This window comes from Canis aureus, chromosome 5 (genome assembly GCF_053574225.1).
Source record: "Canis aureus isolate CA01 chromosome 5, VMU_Caureus_v.1.0, whole genome shotgun sequence".
Taxonomy (NCBI): Eukaryota; Metazoa; Chordata; class Mammalia; order Carnivora; family Canidae; genus Canis; species Canis aureus.
In genome coordinates this window covers 20,228,584-20,244,660 of record NC_135615.1, presented here as the reverse complement: position 1 = coordinate 20,244,660, position 16,077 = coordinate 20,228,584, and the positions used below count along the sequence as shown (strand labels likewise).

The 16,077-nt window shown below is 36.9% G+C and overlaps 1 protein-coding gene and 1 pseudogene across 1 annotated transcript in view; one reads left to right on the top strand and one right to left on the bottom strand.

The window, feature by feature from the left end:
• ST8SIA6 (ST8 alpha-N-acetyl-neuraminide alpha-2,8-sialyltransferase 6) overlaps positions 1-16,077 on the bottom strand; it is a 140,377-nt gene that overhangs the window by 57,425 nt on the left and 66,875 nt on the right. The gene's annotated exons all lie outside the window — the stretch shown is intronic.
• LOC144313351 (small ribosomal subunit protein eS24 pseudogene) lies at positions 2,834-3,314 on the top strand (annotated as a pseudogene).

The following is a 16,077-nucleotide window of genomic DNA, read 5'->3' as shown; positions in this document are numbered from 1 at the left end:
CATGGACTTTTTTTCTTTTTTCTTTTTCTTTTTTAAAAGATTTTATTTATTTATTCATGAGAGACACACACACACACAGAGGCAGAGACACAGGCAGAGGGAGAAACAGGCTCCATGCAGGAAGCCTGACGCGGGACTTGATCCTGGGTCTCCAGGATCACACCCTGGGCTGAAGGAGGCACTAAACCGCTGAGCCACCTGGGCTGCCCAGGACTTTTTTTCAATACAGAACAGTACTGTAAGTGTATTTTCTCTTTCTTATGATTTTCTTAATAACATTTTCTTTTGTCTAGCTTACTGTATTGTAAGAATATGGTATAAAATATATATAACATACAAAATATGTGTTAACTAAACTGTTTAGGTTATCAATAAGGCTTCTGGTCAACGGTAGTCTATTAGTGGCTAAGTCTTGGAGGAGTCAAAAGTTATACATGGATTTTCAACTGCACAGGGAGGGAGATCATTGTTCCTAATCCCATGTTGTTAAAGGGTCAACTGTAATTTATATACCACATAATTCATCCACTTAACGGGTACAAACCAATGGTTTTTAAAGAATATTCACAGATATTTACAACCATCACTACAGTCAACTTGAGAACATTTTTGTCACCTCAAAATGAAATTTGGTACACTTTGGTTATCACCCCCTGCAACTCATAAATTTTGATATATTGTGCTTTTGTTTTCATTCATCTTGAAGTATATCCTGATTTTCCTTTATATTACCTCATGGACGCAATGATAGGAGAATTGTCTAATTTCCACATATTTATGAGTTTCTCAAATTTTTCCTGAATATTGACTTCAAATTTCATTACATTGTAGTCAGATAACGTATCTTATGTTAATTCTATTCTTTTAAGTTTATTTCAGGCCTTGTTTTATAGCCTAGTATATGATTTATCCTGGAGAATGTTTTGTGTGTATTTGAGAAGAATGTACATTCTGTTGTTGGGTTGTGTATTCAGCAGAAGTCTAGTAGGTCTAGTTGGTACACAGTGTTATTCAAGTCTTCCATTTCTTTGTTGATATTCCGTTTGGTTGTTATATTCACTACTAAAAATAAGATACTGAAGTCTCCAATTATTATTGAATTATTTATTTCTCCCTTGATTTCTGTCAGTTATTGCTTTGTTATTTTGGTGCTCTGTTATTAGGTTTATAAGTATTAAGTCTTTCTGCTGAGTTTATCTTTTTAGGATTATAAAGTCTCCTTCTTTATTTCTTCTAACATTTTTTTTCTTTTAAAAGTCTACTTTTGTCTGATTATCAGTTTAGCCACTCCACATGCCATTTTTATTTATTTTTATTTTTTTTTCAGATGCCATTTTTAAAACAAAGGGTAAAATAGCAGAGGAAAGTCTAACTAACTACATCAGTAATAACCCATTCACATTTAATGCTATTACTTAGTTAAACTTACATCTGTCATTTCACTCTTTGTTTTTATGTTTCATGTATTCTTTGTTCTTCTACTTCTTCTTTACAGAATTCTTCTGCCTTAAGTGAATATTTTATAGAGTAGCATTTTAGTAAGTTTTAACTTTATCTCTTAGTGGTTGCACTAAGGCTTCCCATACATGTCTTACTTTGTCAGAATTAGTTTCTAATTTATACTACCTTAACTGCACAGATATGGAAAATATTACTTACAGCTTATAGCTCTATTCCCTTTCCCCCACTTTTGTGGAAATTTTGTTATAAATATTATATCTATTCATGTTATATACCCACCTACACATTGTTATAATTATTACTTTACCATCTGTAATCATTTCCTTGGCCCAATTACAGCTTTGTTCCCCCACACACCTCCTTTGTGGTGTTATTGGCAAATATATTACATGTCTGTGTGAGAAATGCTTTTAAGGGCTTTGTGGGCTACTGTAATAATTTTACCTTTACTTCTCAGTGAAATGGGAAGACACTGAGATAGAAAAGTGACTTGATCTGACTTACATTTTAAAAAGGTTTCTTCTGTATACTTGTTGAGAATAGCCTCTTAGGAAAAGAGAGAGACCAATTAAGAGAATTGCCACAATTCGAGAGTAGAATAAAGATGGCTTGGATAAGGGTGGAATTGGTACAATTAGCAAGAAGAAATAATCAGCTTCTAAAAATGATCTGAAGATAGCCAGTAGATTTAATATCAGACAATGATATAGATAAAAAGAGAGGACTCAAGAATAACTTGGAGCATCTAGGCCTGAGCACTGGAAGAATAGATGTGGCATTAATGGAAGCTGGGAAAAGTGCTGGAGTACCAAGCACTTCCCTTTAGGAGAAAGTCCAGGAGATCTTGCAGGATGTGTAAGGTTTGAGATGCCTTATAGACATCCCAGGAAAGTGTTGATGGGACAAAGGAACATTCAAATCTGGGAAGAGGTTCAGGCAGGAAATACAAATTTGGAAATCATCAGTATGTATGTGGTATTTTAATCCAAGAGACTAAATGTGGTCCTTGAGGACTGAGCATGAAGAGAAATGAGGCCTAAGGACTGAGTTCTGGGGCACTCCAGCCTCAAAAGTGAGAGATGAGGAATCTGCAAAGAAGAATGAGAAGACAGTGTATTCTAACTTTCTTAACATACTGTGAGAGCTGCTAAAAAGAAATAATTTATCATGTTTATTGTGGAAGAGTTCTCAACTACACATACTTTGAAAATACGCATTTCCAGGTTGAAAATAACTGTCACTGTACCTGTCCCAGTGTTGAGCACAAAGAATCTGCTGTGTGTTTTTGAAACTGAAGCCTAATATATAATTAGAACATAGAAACACCCAAAGGCTCTTTTCCTCCCCGGCTGCTTGAAGCTCAGCCGCCATCATGAACCACACAGTAACTATCCAGACCAGGAAGTTCATGACCAACTGACTACTTCAGCGGAAACAGATGGTCATTGATGTTCTGCATCCCGGGAAGGCAACAGTACCTAAGACAGAAATTTAGGAAAAACTAGCCAAAATGTACAAGACCACACCAAATGCCATATTTGTATTTGGATTCAGAACCCATTTTGGTGGTGGCAAGACAACTAGCTTTGCATGACTTAGGATTCCTGGGATTACAAAAAGAAAAGTGAACCCAAACAGACTTGCAAGACATGGCCTATATGAGAAGAAAAAGACTTCAAGAAAACAGCGCAAAGAGCGCAAAAACAGAATGAAGAAAGTCAGGGGGGCTGCCAAAGCCAACACTGGTGCTGGCAAAAAGTGAGCTGGAGATTGGACAACAGAAGGAGCAAAGATTCTGCAGTGGCTTTATCTGTGGTGATTGTGCAGATTTTTCATGAGAGGATTAATAAACTAAGAACATTAATGTGAAAAAAAACACCCAAAGGTTTCAGATATTAATTCTGAACTATGCCAATAATTAGTCATTGGCCATGATCTTACCAAAAGAAGGCAGTCTGATCCCAAACTTGCAATTATGGTCCCTGCTGTGCAAGATAATGCCACATTAAGACTATTTACATTTCAGAAGCTTAAGTAAAATAAGTATCCCAAAGTGAAGAAAGCACATAGTATTTTTTTCAAGATGGATTGCTTTTGAAGAGATGCTAATTATAAAGTCAAATGTTCTGTATATTAGAATGTCTCATATTTGTGACTGTTAATCCTGCTCTCATTAAGAGTAGTACCATAGAACTGGCACAAAAACAGACACATAGATCAATGGAACAGAATAGAGAATCCAGAAGTGGACCCTCAACTTTATGGTCAACTAATATTCATCAAAGGAGGAAAGACTATCCACTGGAAGAAAGACAGTCTCTTCAATAAATGGTGCTTGGAAAATTGGACATCCACATGCAGAAGAATGAAACTAGACCATTCTCTTGCACCATACACAAAGATAAACTCAAAATGGATGAAAGATCTTTTTTTCCCTTTTTTTAATAAATTAATTTTTTATTGGTGTTCAATTTACCAACATACAGAATAACACCCAGTGCTCATCCCGTCAAGTGCCCCCCTCAGTGCCCGTCACCCATTCACCCCCACCCCCCGCCCTCCTCCCCTTCCACCACCCCTAGTTCGTTTCCCAGAGTTAGGAGTCTTTATGTTCTGTCTCCCTTTCTGATATTTCCCACACATTTCTTCTCCCTTCCCTTATATTCCCTTTCACTATTATTTATATTCCCCAAATGAATGAGAACATACACTGTTTGTCCTTCTCCGATTGACTTACTTCACTCAGCATAATACCCTCCAGTTCCATCCACGTTGAAGCAAATGGTGGGTATTTGTGATGAATGGATGAAAGATCTAAATGTGAGACAAGATTCCATCAAAATCCTAGAGGAGAACACAGGCAACACCTTTTTTGAACTTGGCCGCAGTAACTTCTTGCAAGATACATCCACGAAGGCAAGAGAAACAAAAGCAAAAATGAACTATTGGGACTTCATCAAGATAAGAAGCTTTTGCACAGCAAAAGATACAGTCAACAAAACTAAAAGACAACCTACAGAATGGGAGAAGATATTTACAAATGACGTATCAGATAAAGGGCTAGTTTCCAAGATCTATAAAGAACTTATTAAACTCAACAGCAAAGAAACAAACAATCCAATCATGAAATGGGCAAAAGACATGAACAGAAATCTCACAGAGGAAGACATAGACATGGCCAACATGCACATGAGAAAATGCTCTGCATCACTTGCCATCAGGGAAATACAAATCAAAACCACAATGAGATACCACCTCACACCACTGAGAATGGGGAAAATTAACAAGGCAGGAAACCACAAATGTTGGAGAGGATGCGGAGAAAAGGGAACCCTCTTGCACTGTTGGTGGGAATGTGAACTGGTGCAGCCACTCTGGAAAACTGTGTGGAGGTTCCTCAAAGAGTTAAAAATCGATCTGCCCTATGACCCAGCAATTGCACTGCTGGGGATTTACCCCAAAGATAGAGATACAATGAAATGCCGGGACACCTGCACCCTGATGTTTATAGCAGCAATGTCCGCAATAGCCAAACTGTGGAAGGAGCCTCGGTGTCCATCGAAAGATGAATAGATAAAGAAGATGTGGTCTATGTATACAATGGAATATTACTCAGCCATCAGAAACGACAAATACCCACCATTTGCTTCGACATGGATGGAACTGGAGGGTATTATGTTGAGTGAAATAAGTCAATTGGAGTAGGACAAACATTATATGTTCTCATTCATTTGGGGAATATAAAAAATAGTGAAAGGGAATAAAGGGAAAAGGAGAAAAAATGAATGAGAAATATCAAGGAGGGAGACAGGACATGAGAGACTCCTAACTCTGGGAAACGAACTAGGGGTGGTGGAAGGGGAGGTGGGTGGGGGGTGGAGATGACTGGGTGACGGGCACTGAGGGGGGCACTTGATGGGATGAGCACTGGGTGTTATTCTATATGTTGGCAAATTGAACACCAATAAAAAATAAATTTATAAAAAAAAAGAGTAGTACCATAGAGTACTAAAAACAAAATAGTCAGAATTTTACCCAAATCCTAGTTCTGCCATTTGTAACTGTCTGATGTTCTATAAGCCATTTAAACCCTCTGGGCTCATTTCTTTCACTTGTGTAATTAGAATAATGAAACTTAACCTGAAAAAATACTGCAGGACTATAGATGCATTTAAATTATCTTACATATGGAAGGCTCACAAAAGTCGTAGTTGTTAAATTACCACTATTTAATAACTTTGGCAATAATATCCTTATGATAAAAACACAATAATGCAAAGGATTATGAATTGAATAATACATTAATTATCTATGGATATATAATAAATTGCTCCCAAAACTTAACTTAAAAATATAATCAACATTTATTATTAAATAGGTTCTGAAGATCGACAGCTTATCTGAGTGGTTTTGGCCCAGCAGTCCTCATTAAGCTGCAAAGTCAAGAATTTGGTCAGGGCTGAAGGATCAACTTCTAAGAAGGCTCAGTCACATGACTGACAAGCTGGTGCTAGCTATTGGCAGACCTTAGTTCCTTGTCACAGGGACCTCTCCACAGCCCCATGACTCGGTAGCTGGCTTCCCTCAGAGCAAACAATCTTAGATGGTAAGACAGAGCTATCCAATTCTTTTATGACCTGTCCTTGAAACTCAGACTTTGTTATTTCTGCAGTACTGCTATACTGCTAACTGGTTACACATGGCGGCCCCCCATCCAGGGAGGTAGGGGAAAGTGGGTGGATACCAGGAGAGAATCACTGGGCATCATCTTGGGATCTGGCTACTGCGAATAGTAAATAAACCATAGTTTTAGCATTACTTGCTCTATTTTTGAAAATGCTGGGCGAAAGTAACAGATACACTTTCTTTCTCTGTGCCACTTCTAAAATAAAAAATAATCTCAATTATTTCTTAATGCCTATAAGTAAGTTTGATTATTTTTATTGTTCATTGTCTTTCTATTAAAGGTTTTTTCAAATGACTAGTTATTTGAGCAAGTGTAACGAAGCCCTCTGATGTGAATACATAACCAACATTGTAGCATAACTAGAAAGTCAGCATTTTGATTTTCCTCTGAGGGCAAATTCAGCTTTGTTTCCACTGATAAATACTTACAATAAAACACCACACTATATCAATCTTCAGCACTGCAAAAAAGATTTACTAAGCAACTCTTACCAAATATTAATTAAAGAATTCAGATTAGGATTATGCTAATTCTTTTCCAATATCAACAACCCCTCCCCCCCCAAGAAAAACCACACACATTTTCCCACCCTTTCATTAACTGGTTGCCTAACATTAAACAAGTCATTGTCCCATTGCTTAATCTTTAAACTGAGGCAACAGATTTTGTAGGAAAATAAAAGTCATACATGCTTTTAATAAGTACAGAAAAAAAGTATACAGATTTGAAGAATTTGAGACTACTCCTTCAATTCCTGAAACTGTATGATTATTATTTCTTTTTTAAATTTTTTTTTAATTTTTATTTATTTATGATAGTCACAGAGAGAGAGAGAGAGAGAGGCGCAGAGACACAGGCAGAGGGAGAAGCAGGCTCCATGCACCGGGAGCCCGATGTGGGATTCGATCCCGAGTCTCCAGGATCGCGCCCTGGGCCAAAGGCAGGCGCCAAACCGCTGCGCCACCCAGGGATCCCTGATTATTATTTCTTATATACTCTCTGGAGCATAGAATGATGGTTAAATCACCTTTTAATACATCTGGCATAATTGTTTGGCTTAAATGCAAAGAAAGTTTCACCGACCTCTTTCATAGCCTCAATATTAATTCATCTGTCTCAACTTCAAATTTTTTATCAACAAACTTAGCACTGTTTTAGTTACCAAGAGAAATTTCCTAAGATATTAAAGAAGGTATCATGTTGGTACAAGTGGCTGTTTTGTGTTAACTTCTTTCTGATCTTTATACCAAGGAAAGAAAAAAGTGCTAGATTTTGGAGCCCTTACATCTGATCTGAAAAGGCAAGTTAAAGGGTCAGAGGTAAAAAGAAACAAAAGTGTGAATATCATTTTAAGAAGCAATGAAAGCACCACAGATTTAAAGCCAAATAGAAACCAGTCATATATCATCCTATGCCAAGAAAATCTTGTACATGACCAAAAATCATTTTTCCTGATAGACAACTTGAAACTTAGGAATACTTGCTTTGTTAGCAGGCTGTCAAGTGATATGCTCACATTCGGGTTTTTTGAGGTTTGATCTGCCATAATTTATACCTCTTCTTTTCAAACTGCATTCAGGTCATGTTGTACTCTCCAACATAATAAATAGTGAAGAACATTTGGGGCCAGTCTTCAACTCACTTTGCCTTTCACCCTCCAAAATGGTGCATTCTAACTAGCATCTTGATGGTGTCCCACCGAGATGATACCTTGCAGAAAATTCTATTGTTGTCAGTTATTTTAAATGATACCGCATGAAATAGCTCACCAAACATACACACTCACCAAATAGTGTAGGGTGTAAGCCACACTTAGTCTACGCAAGGACGTGTTGTTCCAAATCTTAATTCTGAGAATTTGGATCTTAGCCTCCAAAAAAGCTCTGAATACAAGTGAATATTTCATGATTCAGTGATGGAACAGGAAGTTATAGGGCAATGGCTTACATTGCCCTATTCCTAAAAAGATCTCTAAATCTCTCATTTCAATATAGACACTATATAAACTACTCAAGTGTTCAAAAGATTAAGAGACTGCTGTTGTTTAAAAAAAAATGTTTTCTTTTACGTTTAAGAAATACCTTGGAGGCCGAGAGTCAATAGAATAAGAATAATAGAGCTATTTAATATATATGTTGCAGAAACATCTGGTTGATCACCACTGATTGGTGTTTCCTTTCTATATTATATAGTTGGTGCCACAAGCAGTTTCCCATCCAGGTACTACAGTCCCTGATGCCTACCACATGCCAACTCCACTCACTGGTCAAAACTAGTTGCATGACCCCAAACATGGAGGTGGCCCCAGTTCCAGCCAATAAGATGTGACTAGAAGTGACGTCTGTCCCCTCCAAGTCATGAGTGCTTTCTCCACAGTGTCTTCTTCAACAGCAAGCCCGGGACCGTCTACTGAAGATGACTACATCATGAGACAGAAGGAGCCAGGATCCCTGAATCAATACTCAAAGGAAAGTTGCCTGATCAAGGAGGAGTATCTATATTGAACACTGTATAAAAGAGAATAAAATTGTGTGCTGCAATGTTACTTTTTGGGAGATTTTGTTAGAACAGTTCATCTACCCTAAGTGGAGGAAACTAAACAAATATAAAGGTACATTTTCTTGAGATGCAGGATCATCTGACAAAATGGAAGCACAAGAGAAAAAAAAGGTATAGCAACAGAGTCAGAAGTGCTCGAGAGGGAGAAAAATGAGTTCATTTCCTGAATCAGCTGCTCTCAAGTTTCTACTTTTTGAAAAATCAATTCATTTGTCTGAAGCACTGTAGACTAAGATGGAAAGCTTGGATATTCATAAAAAATCATTTTTTTCTAAAAATATAAGCAGAAAACATTACATATGCTATACTGAAAAACAGGCAAAGTAGCACTGATAAGATAGTTACATGGCATTTTTAATACAGTATAATTTTTACCTAGAAAATAACGTGATGAGAAGGACTAAGCTGGAGAAACCCATAGAAATAGTCAAGGGCAAAGGATTAGGGAAGGAAAAATGGGGAGAACTAGAGATTCAAATAAAGAGAAAGAGAAAACTATTGGTTTCAAAAAGAGTTGAAGTTTATGTATCTGTGGCTAATTTTTTAAGAGCTAGAAATTAAAGGTGGTATGCAAAATGATTTGAAGACCTAAGAAATGTACTCATTCATTCATTCACCAAATATTTACTGAGCAACTACTATGTGCCAAGGCCTGTGACAGGTGCTAAAAACAAAACCCTGAACAAGCTCTCTAGAGCTCAGTCTTTTTTTTTTTATTGAGGTGTATAATTGACATACCATATTATGTCAGTTTCAGGTGTACAATGTAGTGATTCAACACTTGCATACACTGAGAAATGATCACCACAGTAAGTCTAGATACCATCAATCACTAACGTTGATATAATATTATTTGCTGTATTCTCCATGCCATACACTATACCCTGTATCTTATTTATTTTACAATTGAAACTTTATAACTCTTGACCCCTTCACCCATTTCAACCACTCTCCTAAGCCCCCTCCCCTCTGCCAACTGCCAATCTGTTCTGTATCTATGACTCTGGGTCTTCTTGTTTTGTTTTTCACATACAAGTGAAATCATGTGGTATTTGTCTTTGTCTGACTTATTTTAGAGCGTAATACTCTCAAGGCCCACCCATGTTGTTGCAAATGGCAACATTTCATTCCTTTTTATGGCGGGGGCGGGGGTGCACACACAGGCATGTGTGTGTGTGTGTGTGTGTGTGTGCCTGTGCAACACATCTTTATCTATTCATCCACTGATGGACACTTAGGTTGTTTTCATGTCTTGCCTATTAGAAATAACGGTGTAAAGCATATAGGGGTGCATGTATCTTTTAGAATTAGTGTTTTCATTTTCTTCAGATACATATCCAATAGTGTAATTGCTGGATCATATGGTAGTTCCATTTTTCACTTTTTGAGGACTCTCTATACTGTTTTCCATAGTGGCTGGACCAATATACATTCCCATCAACAGTACACAAGGGTTCCCTTTTCTACATATCCTGGCCAATGCTTCGTTCTTGTCTAGATCTGTCAGATATGATGTGATATCTCATTGTGGCTTTGATTTGTATTTTTCTGATTAGCGATGTTGAACATCTTTTCCTTTACCCATTAGCCATCTATCTGTCTTTTTTGGAAAAATGTCTATTCAGATCCTCTGCTCATTTTTAAACTGGATTTTTGTTGTTTTTGTTGTTGTTGTTGTTGTTATTGAGCTGTATGAGTTCTTTATCTAGTTTGGATGTTAACCTTATTGTATTTGCAAATATCTTCTCCCATCCAATAGGTTGCCTTTCTATTTTTCTGAGGATTTCCTTTCCTATACAGAAGCTTAACGTAGTCCCATTTGTTTATTTTTACTTTTGTTTTCCTTGCTTTTAGAGTCAGATCCAAACAAACACTGCAAAGACTAATTTCAAAGAGCTTACTATTTGTTTTCCTATAAGAGTTTTGTGGTTTCAGGTCTTATATTCAAAACTTCAATCCATCTGAGTTTGTTTTTGTGTATGGTGTAAGATAGTATCCAGCTTCATTCTTACATGTAAGCTGTCCAGGTTTTCTCAACACCATTTGCTGAAGAGAGAGTCCTTTCCACATTTTATATTCTTCCTTCTTTGTGGATATCAATTGACTATATACATGGATTTATTTCTGAGCTCTGTATTCTATTCCATTGATCTATATGTGTTTTTATGCCAAAACCATAATGTTTTAATTTCTAAAGCTCTGTAGTAAAGTTTGAAATCAGAGAGCATGATGCCTCTGGATTTGTTATTCTTTCCCTAGATTGTTTTCACTATTTGGGGTCTTTTGTATTTCCATATGAATTCTAGAATTATTTGTGCCAGTTCTGTGAAAAATGCCTTTGGAACCTTGATAAAGATTACGAAGACTCCATACATTGCTTTGGGTAGTATGGACATTTTAAAAAGTAACTCTTCCAATCTAGGGACACAAAATATCTTCCCACTTATGATTGTTCATCATTAGTGTATAGAAACACAACATATTTTTTTGTAGTTAATCTTGTATCCTGCAACTTTACTGGATTTGTTTTTTAGTTCTTTTTTGTTGTTGTTATTGTTGTTTGTTTTTGTTTTTTAGTTCTAATGATTTTTTGGTGAAGTCCTTAGGGTTTTCTATATCTAGTATTGTGTCATCTGCAAACAGTGAGTTTAATTACTCAGTTAACTGAGTAATTCGGTTTTATTTTCTGCAGTAACAAACATGTAGGGCCCGTTCTTCCTACAACAGGGAAAGAACTAAGAACTCAAGGGCACTAGGAGGCACCCGGGGCCCATTCTGGGGGAAAAACGTGCGTCCCTGATAATCGATGGGCAACGACGGCAGGTACCGACGGCCTGTGCCCTGCCTGCTGGGGGTGCCTTCTATTATTTAGATGCCTTCTATTTATTTTTCTTGCCTAACTGTTATGGCTAGAACTCCCAATACTATGCTGAATAGAAGTGGGGAGAGTGGGCATCCTTGTCTTCTTACTGATCTTACAGGAAAATCTTTCAGGTTTTCACCCCTGAGTATGATAATAGCTATGGGCTTGTTATATATGGCCTTTGTTATGCTGAGGTACATTCTTTCTATACCCTCTCTGCTAGGAGTTTTTAACATAAACAGATGTTGAGTTTTGTCCAAAGTTTACCTAACATTTATTGAGATAGTATGTGATTTTTATTGTTCATTTTATTAATGTAATATATCACATTGATTGATTTGCAGGTGTTGAACCATTCTTGCATCCTAGGAATAAATCCTACTTGACCATGGTGTATAATCCTCTTAATGTATTTCTGAATTTAGTTTGCTAATATTTTGTTGAGGATTTCTGCATCCAAGTTCATCAGGGATGTTGCCTGTAACTTTCTTTTTTTTTGTTTTGTTTTGTTTTGTTTTGGGGTTGTCCTTGCCTAGTCTGGTATTAAGGTCTCATAAGATGAGTTTGGAAGTATTTCCTCGTCCTTGTTTTTTTGGAAGAGTCTGAGAAGGATAGTATTTTTTTAAAGGTTTTATTTATTTATTTAGAGAGAGAGATGCAGAGACACAGGCAGAGGGAGAAGCAGGCTCCACGCAGGGAGCCCAACGCGGGACTCAATCCTGGGTCTCCAGAATCACACCCCGGGCTGCAGGCAGCGCTAAACCGCTGCACCACCAGGGCTGCCCTGAGAAGGATAGTATTAAATCTTTAAATGTTTGGTAGAATTCACCAGTGAAGCTGTCTGGTCCTGGATTTGTGTTACTAGGTTTTTGATTACTGATTCATTCTCCTTACTAGTGACTGGTGTATTCAGATTTTCTATTTTGTCATTATGCATTCTTGGAAGAATGTAAGCTTTTAGGAATTTATCCATTTCTTCTAGATTATCCTGCGGTTTTTTTTTTTTTGTTTTATTTTATTTTATTTTTTTGCATATAATCATTCATAGTAGTCTCTTAAGATCCTGTGTATTTCTCTGGTATCAGTTGTAACTTCTTTTTAATTTCTGATTCTATTAGAGCCTTCTCTCTGTTCTTGATAAGACTATGTAAAGGTTGGTCTTTTTTATCTTTTCAAAGAACCATCTCTTAGTTTGCGATCTCTTCTAATGCCTTTTTAGTTTCTATTTATTTCCAGTTCAATCTTTAATTATTTCCATCCTTCTATTAATTTCGGGCTTCATTTGTTCTTCTTTTTCTAGTTCCTTTCCATGTAAAGTTCAATTGTTTATTTGAAATTTCTCTTTTCTTGAGGTAGACCTATTTTGCTATGAACTTCCCTCTTAGAATCACTTTTGCTGCATCCCATAGATTTTGGTATGTCATATTTCTGCCTTTGATTCCAGGTATTTTTTAAATTTCTTCTTTGATTTCTTCTATTACCCGATGGTTGTTTAGTAACATGAATATCTCCATGTATTTGTAGTTTTTGCAGCTTTCTTCTTATAATTGATTCCTAGTTTCATACAACTGTGGTTGGAAAAGATGCTTGGTATTATTTCAATCTTCTTGAGTTTATTGAGACCTGTTTTGTGTCCTAACATGTAATGTATCCTGGAGAATGTGCCCAGTGCATCTAAGAAGAATGTGTATATTGCTAGTTTGGGATGGGATGTTCTGTATACACCTGTTATGTTCATCTAGTGAAATGTGCCATTCAAGACCACTGTTTCCGATTTTCTGTCTGGATGATCTATCCATCGATGTAAACGGGGTGAAGTTCCATATTATTATTGCATTACTGTTAATTTCACCATTTAGGTTAATATTTGCCTTATATATTTGGTGCTCCGACGTTGAGTGTATATATATCTTCTTCCCAGACTGACCTGTTAGCATTATGCAGTTCCTTTGTTTTTTATTAGTCTTTGTTATAAAGTCTACTTTATCTGATATGAATATAGCTATACTAGATTTCATTTCCATTTGAAGGAAATATCTTTTTCCATTTATTCACTTTAAGCCTATGTGTGTCCTTTTCTCAGAAGTGAGTCTCTTGTAGGCACTCTATACATGCATCTTTTTTTTCTTATCCTTTCAGCCACTCTATGTCTTTTGAATGGTGAATTTAAACCACTTACATTTAAATTATTGGTAGATTGTACCAATTATTGTACCTAGGTTGTACCTAATTATTGGTAGGTTGTACTTATTTATTTTGTTCACTGTCTTCTGGCTGTTTTTGTGGTTCCTCTCTGTTCCTTTCTTCTTCTCTTTCTCTCTTCCCCTCTGGTTTTATGACTTTCTTTAGTGTTACATTTAAATTCCTTTCTTATTTTCTCTTATATATTTACTATAATTTTTGCTTTGTGATTACCATTAGGTTCGTATATAATATCTTATGTATATATCATCTTATGTGTTTTAAACTTGATAACAATTTAAATTTGAACACATTCTAAAACTCTATATTTTTTAATCACCATGTTTCATGTTTTTGATGTCACATTTTACTTATTTCATGTAGCCCTTAACTAATTATTGTAGTTTTACTTAATTTTTACTACATTTATCTTTTAATCTTCATTGTAGTTTTCTAGGTGATTAACACACTACTTTACTGTGTATTTACTTTTTCCAGTGAGATTTTTACTTCCATGTTTTCTTGTTATTAATTAGTGCCATTACTTTTTAGTGTCAAAGTCCCTTTAATATTTCTTACAAGGCCACTTTAATAGTAGTATGACTTTAGCTCCTGTGTTCTAGAAAACTCTACCTCTCCTTCAATTCTGAATGATAACCTTGTTGGGTAGAGTATTTTTGGTTGGAAGATTTTTCTTTCCTATCAGCACTTTTAATATGTCATGCCACTCCCATCTTGCCTGGCAAAACTTCTGCTGAGAAATCTGTTGATAGCCTAATGGCGTTTCCCTTGTATGTAACAATGGGAAATTGCTTTTTCTTTTGCTTCTTTTAAGATTTTGTCTTTAACTTTTGACATTTTAATTATAATGTGTCTTGGTGTGGATCTCTTTGGACTTACCTTGTTTTGTAATTTCTGTATTCTTAAACCTAGATGTCTGTTTCCTTCACCAGGTTAGGAAAACTATCAGCCATTATTCTTTCAAATAAGTCTTCTGCCCCTTTCTCTCTCTCTTCTCCTTCTAGAACTCCTATGACGTAAAGACCATTCCACTGGATGTTGTCCCATAGGTCTCTTAAGTTTTCTTCATTTTTTTCCACTGCTCTGTCTGGGTGAATTCCATTACTTTGTCTTCCAGCTTGATGATCCATTCTTCCACTTCACCCCATCTACTGTTGAACCCCTCTAGTCCCTCCTGTGTATGTTTCATTTCAGTTGTTGTATTTTTCAGTTCTGTGACTATTGTTTGGTACTTTTTCATACTCTCTTTGTTGGATTTCTCACTGTGTTCTTCCCAAGTTCAGTGAGAAACTTTATGACCATGACTTTGAATTCTTTATCAGGTAGATTACTTATCTGCATGTCATTAAGGTCTTTTTCTGAGGTTTTGTCTTATTCATTTGTTAGGAACAAATTTCTCTGTTTCCTCAGTTTGCTCGACTCCCTGTGTTTGTTTCTGTGTATTAAATGAAGCAGCTACCTCTCTGTCCTGAAGAAGTGGTCTTGTGTAGGTGATGAACATTCTTGTTTGACCTTGTGCCAGATGTTGGTTATCTCTTGAACCTTTGTGATTGTCTAAACCACACACTTTATTTTTTATACATCCCTGTTTTTAAGAGTGTGCCAAGAACTGTGAGTGCTCCAATAGGAGGAATTTCATTTAGCACTTAGTTTTAGACTGACTAGAAGCCAGACCCTCAGGCAGCAGCTTCTAAAGTATGCAAATATATACACTCCTGTAGGGCCATAATCATAATTCCTTCTGGCCTCCAGACTATCTAGAGGTGTCCTCTGGACAAGAGGGCAAAAATTGGGGCTCCACATTAAGTACATGACCTCTTCTCTGGGGGGGGGGTCTCATCAAGCTATGGTGAGGCCATGGTGGTGGCTCAAGGATACTGTCTCCCTGCTTACATTCCCTGGGTACACCTCCCCAACCTTCAGATGTGTGGGAAATCTACAGCCTGTCCCCCAGGCTGAAACCCCAGGCTAAGTAAACAGGCCTTATTCAGGGAAAGACAGGTTGTGTTTCAGTCTGCAGTCTGTGAAGTGCCCTGAGCATGATGGCTTACCAATAACTGTTCACTGGTCAGCTAGTATAGCGGTGGGGCATGCTCGCTGACCTCAGAAAGGCAGTGGGAAAATGTTTTGATGTGTGTCCACGAGTTTCAGGAATAGTGCGGTAGTGCCTTGTCTGGGAGCGCATGCTGGTTTTTGGTCGGCTGCGGGACAGTACCATGACCTCTCATGTTCACCTGTCCCAGACAGGGAAAAGGAGAGTGCTGCAAACACCCACACTCTCTGGCTTTAGCGAGGCAATGGGATA